Here is a 13,353-nt window from a genome sequence, read left to right on the forward strand (position 1 = left end):
CACAGGGGAGGTCACGTGAGCATGGTGAGTAGACCCAAGGCAAAGACCCACAGAGCCTCTTCTTGAGTACAGCTGGCATAATATCCTGGCCTCATAAATAGGGGGGACACATCTCCTGACATTCAAGCTGGTAAGGGCTGCTGCTTCTATAGTTTGAGCTACATTCCACACTTCCCTCTAGACTGATCTCCAAGCCCCCTGGTTATTATCCCCTCTACCCTTATTATCATTCACACCTTTATCATCTCTCACCTTACTCAACAGGCTGTTTGCCATTTCATGCCTTGTCTCCAGCTCTATACCTGCCACCCTCATTGGCAGTGAAAGAATAAATGAACAAATGGCTATTGATTTTGATTCACTAAAATCTATTTGGGATTCTTCAGCCTCATGATCCTCCTCATTACTCAATCAAGAAAAATAATTTTCATTATAAAGCATTTCTTCAGTACTTGAAACTTTGTTTCCCTACTACGAAGGCAAAATTTTACTTAATTGGTAATATGCATATTTTAAATCATGTTAGGGGCGCCTGGGTGGCTCAGGCAGTTGGAGCATCCAACTTCGGCTCAGGTCATGATCTCACGGTTTGGGGGTTCGAGCCCCACGTCAGGCTGTGTGCTGACGGCTCAGAGCCTGGAGCTTGCTTCAGATTCTGTGTCCCCCTCTCTCTCTCTTCCCCTCCCCTACTCACATTCTGTCTCTCTCTCAATAATAAATGAGCATTGAAAATTAAAAAAAATCATGTTAGCATATTTTCAAGCCTTACACATGCCATTCATTAAATTATTTTTTTCTTTTTCATTTTATTTTTATGTTTATTTACTTTTTGAGAGAAAGAGAGAGATAGAGGCATGAGCAGGGGAGGGGCATAGAGAGGGAGACACAGAATCCGAAGCAGTCTCTGGCCCTGAGCCGTCAGCACAGAGCCCAACACAGGGCTTGAACTCACAGACCGCGAGATCATGAACTGAGCTGAAGTCGGATGCTCAACCGACTGAGCCACCCAGGCGCCCCTAAATTAGTTACCTCAGTACATAGATATTTCTGCAGTTTTCTAGATCATTAACTCCCCCAAATAATTCATTTGACCAATTAATATATAATTTGAGTAAAGGGGAAAAAATACATCCCAACCAACTGTTTAAGTGGTAAGATAAATAAAACAGCTGCTTCTGAAGAATTATAGTATATACCTCACAGATATATAGTATATACCTTATCTTGTTTGGAAATAAAATTATTTCTCTAAGTCCTTGCTAAATAGTAATGTTTTATAGCGAAAGAGTGGAATGACTTTATAAAAGGACAGGAAATAACTCAGCAGACATTTGAATAAAAATATACTTTGAAGGTGGCTTAGAAATTATTGTTCCAGGGGCACCTGGGTGACTCGGCCGGTTAAGCATCCGACTGCTGGTTTTAGCTCAGGTCATGATCTCACGGTTCGTTAGTTCGAGCCGCACGCCAGGCTCTGTGCTGACAGTGCGGAACCTGCTTGGGATTCTCTCTCTCTCTCCCTCCCTCTCTCTCTGCTCCTTCCCACTTCCTCTGTCTCTCTCAAAATCAATAAATAAGTATGAAAAAAAAAAAACCCAGAAATTGTTATTCCATTAAATTCTGCCCACCCCTGCAGGTACACAACATCACATGGCCAATCTCTTGCTCTCCTCCCCCTGCTCTCTCTCTCTCTCTCTCTCTCTCTCTCTCTTTCTGAGGCCCATAATTTCACCTTTGGAATTCCCCTGTGAATTTAAGAAAGAATTCTCAAAAGGGCTGGATTTGGGGAATTGATATTATCAGTAATATTCATAGAATGAAATACGTAGAGGTGTTTTCAGAGCTACATCCAGCTACAAAATTAGTCACGAGACTTGCTGGCAAATTATCAAATCATGAGTCCTGATTACAGGACAGAAATATAACCTTATTGACTCATTACTCACAGAGAAAAGGAATCAAAGGCTTTAAGCTTCCCTGATGAAAAGGTTTTTTTCCATACTCTATTCAGTTTCAAAACAATATTTGGCCAGGTGATTTTTTTTTTTTATCTGTTAGTATGATAGTTCTTATTTTTACAGGCCACCCTGACCAATTCTTTTTTACCAGCACAGGGATTAACGAGTACTTGTGATAGTTAACGGCTCTCCCAAACAATCAGCAAAGCGGACAACTGTAGAGTAATTAACATGCCTTGAAATCTCTGACCTACAAAACCATGAGTTCATCCAACTCTGACATCATGAAATAATACTATTCTTTTTATCAGTGAAATCATTTGGTCCCTTCTAAACCCTACCCTCCCACGTTTGCCATCAAGTATTCTATGAAACGTGTGAATTATTACAAAGAGATTTTCTTTAAAAAATAATTAGAAGAGTAACATGCAAGCTCTTTTGCTCTGCCATGCAAATGAACCTAGCAATTATTGAATTAAGCATGGCATTCTTTTCACCTTCCTTGAATAGTCTAGATGAGGCCGTCTCTTCTTCAGAGAGGAAAATCCAGTTCAGAACAATGACATCCGCTGATCAATATGTGGGTGAAGAAAACAAAAAACAAAAACTCTGAGACTTAAAATACATGAACTGAATCATCTGACGCCTGAAATGGAATCATCTAAACAGAGAAATAGCAATTCTTATGAAAATCTAGTAGGTTTGAAATTGGAGCTGAATCAGGTACCTTGCTGTAACTTACTGAGCATTTGTCTTGAAAACTAATTAGAAGATCTGGAGATAGTACTTGGTATTCGTAACATGTCCCGGAAGCCTTTGTGTTAGTTCTTTCGATTCCAACCTCCCATTTGGAAGCAATCCAGAATCTAACAATCAGACAAGCTTGACTCACCAAGATTCACTTTCTCCATGTATATCACTCAGTGAGAACGTGAGAGCAATAACGAGGTGAATGGGGTGAGAGACAGAAAGTAAGAGAAGGCATTCTGTGACAATGACAGTAAAACAGCTCTCCCTCAAGAGTGCATTCAGCTCTTTATAAAACAAATGTGTTGTTCCTCTGCTTTTGTGCACAGATATGTCTTTAAACAGGCAAGAGAAACCACACCGAGTAACTGGAAATCAATCATGTCAACATTACGCCCTGCTTATTTCTAAACCACCGGCTGGAATTCGGCTAACCTGAACTCGATGGCATGTTCACATAACAGCTGGCAACACGAATTTAAAAAAAAGGCGGGGGGGTGAATCTGAGAGTAATGAAAATGAAAATACAGCCGATGACATTGCTCTAAGTTTTGACAGACGTTTTGGGTCAGCATAACATGTGAGCTCAGAAATGAAGTTCCAGCCATGTACCTTTCAGAAAAAGACTTCCTGTATAAATAAAGTTGTTATAGAAAATGACTAGCCCCATCATACCCTAAGCATCTTGGCCAATAAGAAACTGAACATTAATGGAAACTGACTATTCCTTACACGTCGCCATGAGCTAATAGACGAAACATCCAAGGCATCTGGAATTCCTTGCTCTGCGATGGGCTGTCATACAGTTTGTCATCCCGGGACCCATCTGACATGGCTGGTGCTCTTAAAAGCCCCAGTAATTCTGCTGCTGAACTAAAATTCCATTTGGAGCAACAGAAGCAGCATCTGCTGACCACCAGGACAGGTGGAAAGAGACTGGGCTTGAACAAAACTACTTATCACGCCCCAATAATATACACAGAAGAGGAGAACAGGACGGGCCCATTATTTTTAAATCGTGTCTGGCCAGCATGTCAGTATTGATTGAAGAATCCAGCAGCAGAGAAAAGAGAGTTAGGTCCGCGTTCAGAGATGAAGGGGCAGTTATCCACTCTATTTCTTGTCAACTGGCTGGACCAGTCTCTAGTTTTTAGGACAAATAGCAATAGAAATCGTGAGCATCTTATATGGTACCTCCAAAGAAAATGTCACCGCCACCCCCCCCAACAAACACTGAAAACAAAAAACAAACAAACAAAAAAAAACAAAACCCAAACAACCCAAGCAAAACGAACAGTCTTCCCACCCTTCACGTAGAAAGGCAATCTGATGTGAAAATGTTTTCTCCTACGTGATGGAATGTGCAGTCGTGCACCAGCAACCGGGTGCTGAATATCAACGTGCCTGTTCTGGAAGAAACCACGCTGGGGTTGGACAGAGCACACTGTTAGAAAGAGAGGCGCTTCAGTCCATGAGGGGAGGCCGTGCACTCCATTTCAGAAGACGGGGGTTTATCTTCCAGCGTAGGCCTTTGATGTGATTCATATGCTAACAATATCAGCTTTTCCTCACAGTCCTCAATACACAGGGAATAAAAGACATCATTTGCTGACCTGAGGCTCCACGCTTTCCGTCCAGCATGCGGATCAACAATCTGCATTCAGCTTCCACAGCTAAGCCACCGCATAACCTTTAAATTGTTCTTTTAGCACTTGAAGATTCCGGTCACAATAATTTGCCGTTTCATAGAATAAAATGATGAAACCAAGTATTCTAACTGTATTTTCCCTCCACTCCTAAAATGTCGCTTCGGGGCCCCGAGGGCTCCTTTCATCTCATCTGAGCGCTGGCATGTGATGTGATTGTTAACATAGCTGGCCACCAGATGAAGTGAATTATCTAAACTGCCAAAGTTCCCACTTTCTTTCCAATTTAAACATCAGTTTAACACAGAAACTGAAGGGTATTATGAAAGCTTTAATATGAGCCATTTCAGACATGAGAAAAGAAATTACTGGAAGGGTTTTGCAAATAGCTACACAAATATGCAATTTTTGAACCTAAAGATGAGTCAGGAAAACGAATGGAACAACAGCGTGTCCATGGTACGTGCTCTAGCCAACAGTGATGGCGAAGAGCCTCTTTGTCTCACATAAACATGCTTTTCAGAACAGGGAAGGATTTGACCAAAGAAAATAACCTGGGTGAACCTGTTAGGTCATTAACTAAATACGGTGACCAACAGCAAAGTAAAGCCTTCTGATTTAAAACATTTCGAAGTGCATTGTCAACGTGGACCGTCTGGAATGTTTTTAATAGTCTCCGCCGGGTTATTAGGGGCCTTTTCAATAGATGACTCACTTTTCTCATGGAAATGGTTTTCTCCATCCGGATCACTAGCTGTTAACAGAATGCGCAAGCATATGTCCTGCATATCTCTTTGAAAATGAGACCACTTCATAGCTAATGCATGACAAGAGAAACTGATGCTTTCTCACACAAAACAGAGCACTCCCTAGTATATTCCACATAAATTAAAGCATCCAAATTTAAACCAAAAGGATATGAAGTATTAGCGATCTTTGTAAGCCTTCACAATATAAATGACATTAACATGCAAAATACCTAAAGAGATGTATGCCAACTCTACAAATTTGCCCTTATCAAAATATGAGAGTGGAAGACTTGAAATAATATTTGGGAAGTCATAATTAACTAAGATTTGATAACACGGAAGTTGAATACGTACGATTTTGCTAGCCAAACACATTCCTGAAAGTTAACAACATTATCACAGGTTTTCCTCTAGAAAATAGTATTACTTAGAGTTGATTCATGATCTAGATAGGCAGATGGGTGATAGATAGATAGATAGATAGATAGAGTTAACCCTTTTGTCTATACAGAACGGCTCCAATCACCATTTCCACCTTAAAAGTATAATTTGGGAAAGTGCAAGACTATTAAAAATATATGCATTGATTGAACAAAACATTAATTACACTCTAGATAAAAGTAAACAGGATATTACCATATAAGGATTGCATGGCTCTTCCCATATGGATTGCACAGGGAATATTATTGACAAATCCAGAACAACCGTATGCAATGCTCAATAGCCCTTCCAAATATACAATATGAATACAGTATTTAATACATTTAAAACAAGCTGCACACCAAATGATCAAGCAATTTACCGAAGATCAGCATTTAAGAAACAACACTACAAATACCATACGCACCTGTTAATGATTTATTGTTTACATTGGCGACATTCATGAGATTGATCTTATGTTAAAAACAAGTTTTAAGAAAATTTTCTCGCCCAGCTCTCTTTGTGGTAAATTAAAGGAAAATTATAGTGGCGTCTGGGTGGCTCAGTCGGTTAAGCATCTGACTTCGGCTCAGGTCATGATCTCATGGATCGTGGGTTCAAGCCCCACATCGGGCTCTGAGCTGTCAGCACAGATTCTGCTGACCTGTTTCGGATTCTGTGTCTCCCTCTCTCTCTCTGCCCCTCCCCTGCTCATGCTCTTTCTCTCTGTCTCTCAAAAATGAATAAAAGCTTTAAAAAATGTTTTTTTTAAATAAAGGAAACTTATAGAACCAACCTGGCCAAAAGGACCTTTGAGATCATGTAATTTCATTTTAAATGGAAAAACTGAGGCCCTGAAATGTCAAGTTGCTCGCCCAAGATTACAAAGTCCAGAAATGGCAGAGTCCCAGGTCTCCTGGTTCCCAGGCCAGGCCCAAAATGAAAGCTACCCTAATTTGCTCATATTTACCGAAAACACATATATATTTTTAAATCTTCTTAGGCTCCTCTGTTGTCCAACACATCATCTGCAAAAACATCCAACTCTGGGTCTGACAGTGTAACAAACTGATCCTTCCCCAGGGTGATTTCACTGACAATGACTCACACTTCCCTTGGACTCACTGGGGAACACAAGGAGGTTGACCTCAATAGAAAAACAGACATGGCTCCATGAAAGTCATAACAGAGACTAAAAGTGTTTAATCCTAAAATGGGTTCCATGGAGAACGCCTTAAAAAAGGATGTTCTGTTCTTCCTCCAGAGCATTTTGAGAAACGTTCCAAACATATGCCAAAGCCTCCTCCCCTCTGCCGCCAGCCATAACTGGAAAGTGAAGAGGAACAAGCCTAAAAATTAAAGCAGAATGTGTTGCTCTCAAGTACACACTTCAACATTACGTAGCTCTCCAACCCTCCCCCCTTATAGCCCATCTGCCCCCAAGAAGAGCCTCCCCCCGGACCTACCACTCCTGAAAAGTGTTAAACCAAATCACTCAAGTGAAACTCCAGACATATACCCAGAAATAAAATATCAACTTTAAAGAAATCTGGCCACTCAACATGCACTTTTTCCCCCAACAGAACCTTAGGAACTTTCTCAACACTGAAATGTCAAATATCCCAACAGATTCTTAGTAGATTAAACCAGGACAATAACTGTTTCCTCTTGAACATCGTTTTCATTTCAAGGCAAACACAGCTCCAGCATAGGACATTGCCTCAAAGACAGGATGATGATAGGAATTCAGGCTGTTCAAAATGAACAACTTGAACATTCACACCAGGAAGCCTCCAGTTGGGGATGTGGGAGGGAGAAAGTTAATTTTTACAGTATTACCAAAACAGACCTTTTTTATGTTTATTACACAAGGACTGGGTCTCCTATGGATTATGGAAATTGGGGATCCCTTATAAGGCTTAAGAGAACTTGTCATTAAGTTATAAAATCATTCCCCAGCCATCTCGTAATTCGATATCCAATATTGTTCATAAGGTTCCGAGTGCCATCATTAACCAGATATATAAAAGGACTCTGCTCCCAGGTTAATCACGCTAACCCCTTCCCTGGCTCATTAAACCCTAGTTTTCCTTCGAGCCAGTCATAGAGAAATTATCCTGTGTTATTTTAACTTTCAGTAAGACATTTTGAATACATTCAATATAGTACAAAGAAATATCTATAGGAGCCAAGCTACATATTATCCGTGTTGTTGTTCATTGTCACTTCGTAAAAAAGAAAGAAAGAAAGAAAGAAAGATCAATAAACCTGAGAGTGTAGGGATTATATGAGTAACGTATGTACCCACCTTGTCCACTAACATGTTGTAATAGCTACACAAACCAAATTTAATATTAATCATCATTAATGGGGCACTGACCAACTTACATACTGGTGGCACTGCCATCTAGGCAATGAGATTTCCCAGACCAGCAATAGCTGTTGAATCTCTCTTTGACATGGCATATAGTTACTACACTCTGGATTCCTTTTTTTTTTAACAGATTATTATTTTTTTAAGTTTATTTATTGTGAAAGAGACAGAGACAGCATGAGTGGAGGAAGGGCATAGAGAGAGGGGGAGAGAGAGAATCCCAAGCAGGCACCATGCTGCCAACATGGAGCCCGACATGGGGCTCGAACCCACAAAACTGTGAGATCACCACCTCAGCCGGAAAACAAGTGTCGGACGCTTAATCGAATGAGCCACCCAGGTACCCCTACACTCTGGATTTCCTAAAGTCAAAGTCCACAGGGCAACAGTGAAATTATAGGTCTGGATTTAGCCACATAGAATGGCTAAATACTCCTTGGATTCAGACACCTGGGAATGGAAAGGAACCAGGCTCTCGTGAGAGCTCGGTTACAAGTTTCTTCTCGGTGCATTCTCCAGATCCGTTGTGATACACCTTCGGATCGACCATACTGGATTTCCTCAAAGAAATATTGACCAATAAGCATTGCCTCGTCATGGAGAAGTGGCAGTTTAGGAAACTTCTCTGAAATAGGATCTAAGAAGAGAGCTATTATGGATAAACATGGATTCTTACTGCCACCTGTGCTTGGGTTTGACGGATGCAACATTGCATCAAGACAATTTGTTCTGAATATTGTTATAATAATTCACTTCGGGCTGTCATGGGAGATAGAGAAGAGACGTCTCTAAATTCACCAAATTTCTTGGCAAAAGAGAAAAAGGAAACGAGTCAACCTGAATGGTCTGTATATAATTATCTACCTCCTTGCTGCTTGAAGTGTGTGTCCAGGGATCAGCACTGTTACCATCACCCGAGAACATGTTAAAAATGCAGAATCTCGGGTACCACCAGAGTTCTCAAAGCAGAATCCATTTTTTAACAAGATCCCCGGGTGATTTATGTGGATGCTGAATTGTGAAAAGCACTGACGTAGTGGTATTCATGAAGGTAGACCAAAGAGAAGAATTAAACCCGATGTGTTATCTTTATATCTTTCCTGTGTTTCATGGAAAATGTCAGCTTGATATATATCGTCTAAAGTCCCAGGGCCGAACGAAGGATCTCCTTGACACCACTCGAGAAACCTGTTCTCTCAGACCCTCAAATCGTCAAATATTTTGAAACAGATAATAGAAGGCGGAGAGTCAACAGATCCAATCACTAGCTCTCTCTTGCCTGCATTTCTGTGTCCTTGGGTCAATCCATTTCTCGGTCTGTGTCTATTCTGTACTTGCTGTGCAGGGTTCTTGGGAATTCAACGCTGGACAAAACAGACATGGGCTCTTTGCTTTAGTTCCTCATACATAAGCACAAGGCAAAAATGAGCACAGATATAAAATTTCATGGAAAGTTCAAAGAGCAGGAAGCAATGGCTGAGTGTGGTGCAGGGTATATGGTTGCTCTTCTGGGGAGATAACCCAGCGTGAGAAGACTTGTGTGATTTGTTCGGAAGTTTGATCGCAGGCAAAGGGGAGCCCCTGCTAGAGGTTGGGGATGCGAATGACGCGAGAACAAACGGAATTTTAGAGTTATTTCCCCGACACCGATTGGAAGTCCCTATTTAAGAGAGAAGGGGCTGAACACAGGGTATCCAGTTAGGAGGATGTAGAAGTAAACCCGTGAAGAGAAGGTGAGATCCGAAAGTGGGAGAAAGGGCTGATGTGGCAATAGTAGGGCTTCAAAATGAAGGCAAGTGTGTGTACAGGGAAAGGGGTAGCAGCGGGGGGTGATGACTAGAAGAAGGAGGAGGTGTAGACAAGGCCAAAGTTTCCAGGAGAAAATACTCCCTCTTTTTTTTTTTAATGTCTACTTATTTTTTTTTTAATTTTTTTTTAACTTTTATTTATTTTTGAGACAGAAAGAGACAGAGCATGAACGGGGGAGGGTCAGAGAGAGAGGGAGACACAGAATCTGAAACAGGCTCCAGGCTCTGAGCCGTCAGCACAGAGCCCGACGCGGGGCTCGAACTGACGGACCGTGAGATCGTGACCTGAGCCGAAGTCGGACGCCTAACCGACTGAGCCACCCAGGCGCCCCAATGTCTACTTATTTTTGAGACAGAGAGCGCGGGAGGGGCAGAGAGAAAGGGAGACAGAGGATCCAAAGCAGCCTCCTTTCTATCAGTGCTGAGCCCTATGAGGGCTTGAACTCACAGACTGTGAGATCGTTACCTGCAGGGTCATGACCTGGGCCGAAGTTGGACATTTAACCTCCCGAGCCACCCCTCCAAGTAGAAATTTCTAGCAGGAGTTGAAAAGAAGGATGAGGCTGTTAAGTGGGAAAGAGAACACGGTAGGAGGAGTGGGTTCTGGAGCAAGAAAGGACAAGAGATCACCAACCACCAAGCATGGGAGCTTTGAGAGACCTGAGGATATTTTAAGGGTGATGCCGGGAGACAGGACGGTATGAGGATGTGCTCCTCAGGCAAGATGACAGATCAAGGACAAACAGTAAACCCCCCTAGCTAGACTCAAAATGGAACAAACGTGCTGACAGTGTGAAGAGCCCAGATCTGGAAGGAAAGACTTCTGACGACGGCGTGTGACATTCCAGGAGGAACAGCAAGAAGTCCAGTTAGCGAAGGTTCTTTCAACTCTAAGAAAAGCATGCACCTTTAAGATGCGAGGGAAAGGGCACAAAACCAGAGCCACAGAGACAACGGTCACAGCACCAAGTAAACCCTCCACCAGCTGCCACGGAACAAAATGTGTTCCATAGATAGAAAGGGGGACGGCTAGAAGGGTTTTCTTCTCTCTGTATTCTGTTTGATGGTGACTTGTGTTTTTGTCATTTCTAGGCTTGAGAGGTAATCAGCGCAGCGCGGCTCAACTTTATATTTCTGTGGGGTCACAGAGTGTCAGATGCTCTCGTCTCTCTACAAATGATGAAACATGCTCAGAATGCCCAAAGCCCCCATTTCCCAAGAAGGGGCCCCGTCCATTAGCTCTCACTATACTGATGTGTACATGTCCCTGTGAATACTAAACACACACGGACCTCACTGAATACCAATCACTGTGCAGACGGGACACTGGGGGCGGCGGGGGGGTGGGGTAGAATATTAGAATCCTTGGCCTATTTGATCTAGAGATTCAAAGGGAAACTGATGAACTGCAGAAAATCAGATCTGATGAAGCCTTAAATGCTGAATTTTATTTAAAATCAGCACTATAGAAATAAGTCAGAGCAAGACAGACATCATATGTTTTCACTCATATGTGGAACTTGAGAAACTTAACAGAAGACCACGGGGGAAGGGAAGGGGAAAAAATAATTTCAAACAGCGAGGAAGGCAAACCATAAGAGACACTTACATACACAGAACAAACTGAGGGTGGATGGGGGGAGGGGGAGAGGGGAAAGCGGGTGAGGGGCACTGAGGAGGCCACCTGTTGGGATGAGCACTGGGTGTTGTATGTAAGTGACGAATCACGGGAATCTACCCCCAAATCCAAGAGCACACTGTATACACTCTATGGCGGCTAATTTAACAATAAATTATATTTAAAAATAAATAAAATAAAATAAAATAAATAAAATAAAATAAAATAAAATAAAATAAAATAAAATAAAATAAAATAAGTACTATGGCAGTGCCTGGGTGGCTCAGTCAGTTAAGCATCCACCTCTTGATCTAGATTCAGGTCACGATCTCACGGTTCGTGAGTTTTGAGCCCCGCGTCAGACTCTGCGCTGACAGCGCAGAGACTGCTTGGGGTTCTGTCTCTCCCTCTCTCTGCCCCTTCCCCGCTTGCACTCTGTCTCTGTCTCTCTTTCAAAATAAATAAGTAAATGTTTAGAAAAATAAAATGAGCTCTCCAATTGGTAACTTGAGTGTATTTTCCTTTGTAAATCAACTACCCAAATACACTTGCCTCTGGCAGAAGCAGCCCCAGCCTCCCTGTCCTCAGAGAGAGAGTTTAAGGCGCTCTCCCTGGGACATCAAATTCTGATTCAAGGACTTGGCGGCATTAAGTGACTTAAGCGGACTTAGAGAAATACGCCACGGTTTTATCTCTTGCCTACCAGCATCAGGAGCCGGCTTGGGCTGTCCCAAGTGAGAAACAGATATTTTGTCACCCACCACAAAAACCCATTACAGGTACCGAAATACTGAGGATAGTTCTGGTGGGAGATCTAAAGAAAGGACGGCCCGCGTGTGTGTTCACAAACACACACACACACACACACACACACACACACACACACACACAGGCACAGTAAAGAGGAAGGGGAACCATGACAAGTTCTAAGGGCACAACGTGAGCCAGAGTTAGTGCCTTTTGCCTACTATCCATGACAAGGGACAGTGAGGAGGCGGGAACAGACAAGGAAGCAGAAGGAAGCATGAAGGTCAGCGGGGGGTGGGGGGACAGAGAAGCAGATTGAGGCACAGTGCACTTGTCATTAGTTCAGAAGCGAGCGGTCATGACAGGTGAGTGTGCAAACGGCAAGTAGCTTGAACTCGTTCAGATAAACGCTACGTGTGAAACGAAGTGCCGAGGTCAGCTACGAAACTGGAGCAACTCGTTTCCACGGAGACTATTTCTCAGCCTGACGTTAAGCAGAGGCAGCAAAGGAGCCTTCCTTCCCGCTCCTTCTGTCTTCCGGCCAACGTTGCCAACTGGTCTGGTGTAGAACCCTGGAGAGAGAGGGCAGGGGTGGGAACCCATGCTGGAAGGAGTGTGTGCGTACAGAGAGAGATCTGGAGTCCTGCCTGTCCGGTTCCTAACTACCTGTGGGGCCTCGGGTAACCCACTCAGCACCCAGCCTCATTTTCTGCTTGTCATGATGAGGACTCTGAGGCACAGGGAGGTCAAGTAACGGTTTCGAGAATGTGAAACCCGAACAGCTTAGCGTTAGAGTCTGCGCTCCAGAAATGACGCTCTGTTATCAAAAGGGTCTTGGAACAAATCTGTTCAACTTCTCCATTTTACCGTTGAGAAAACTGAGCCTTTCATTTGTGACGCTCTCTCTTTTCTGTCACCCAGATGGCCAAGACAGTCAGCCCATTGAGGGAACCCGAGAACCTTTTTGCATCAGAAACACTCCCCGGCGCCACATGAATAATCTGGGGCTTGCCCTGAAAGTGCTTGGCACATTTTAGCCACCCACTTTCTTTTGCAGAAAGTGCAATGAATCATGTTATTTATTCATATCGGCTTCATAGCAGGGAAGGCACCTTAGTAAGAAAACCTGATGAATCTGCAACTGATGGTGATTGTTTTTATGCTTAATATAAAAGAAAAGGAAGAGAGGAAGGGAACGAGATTTAATCAAGCAGTCACGCAGCTTGGCACTGTGCGCACTATGAATGCTGGCCAGCAACTTCTGGTCCTCACGGCCATGGAAAGGT

The sequence above is a fragment of the Puma concolor genome, chromosome A1 (genome assembly GCF_028749965.1).
Source record: "Puma concolor isolate L17-30 chromosome A1, mPumCon1.1.hap2, whole genome shotgun sequence".
NCBI lineage: Eukaryota > Metazoa > Chordata > Mammalia > Carnivora > Felidae > Puma > Puma concolor.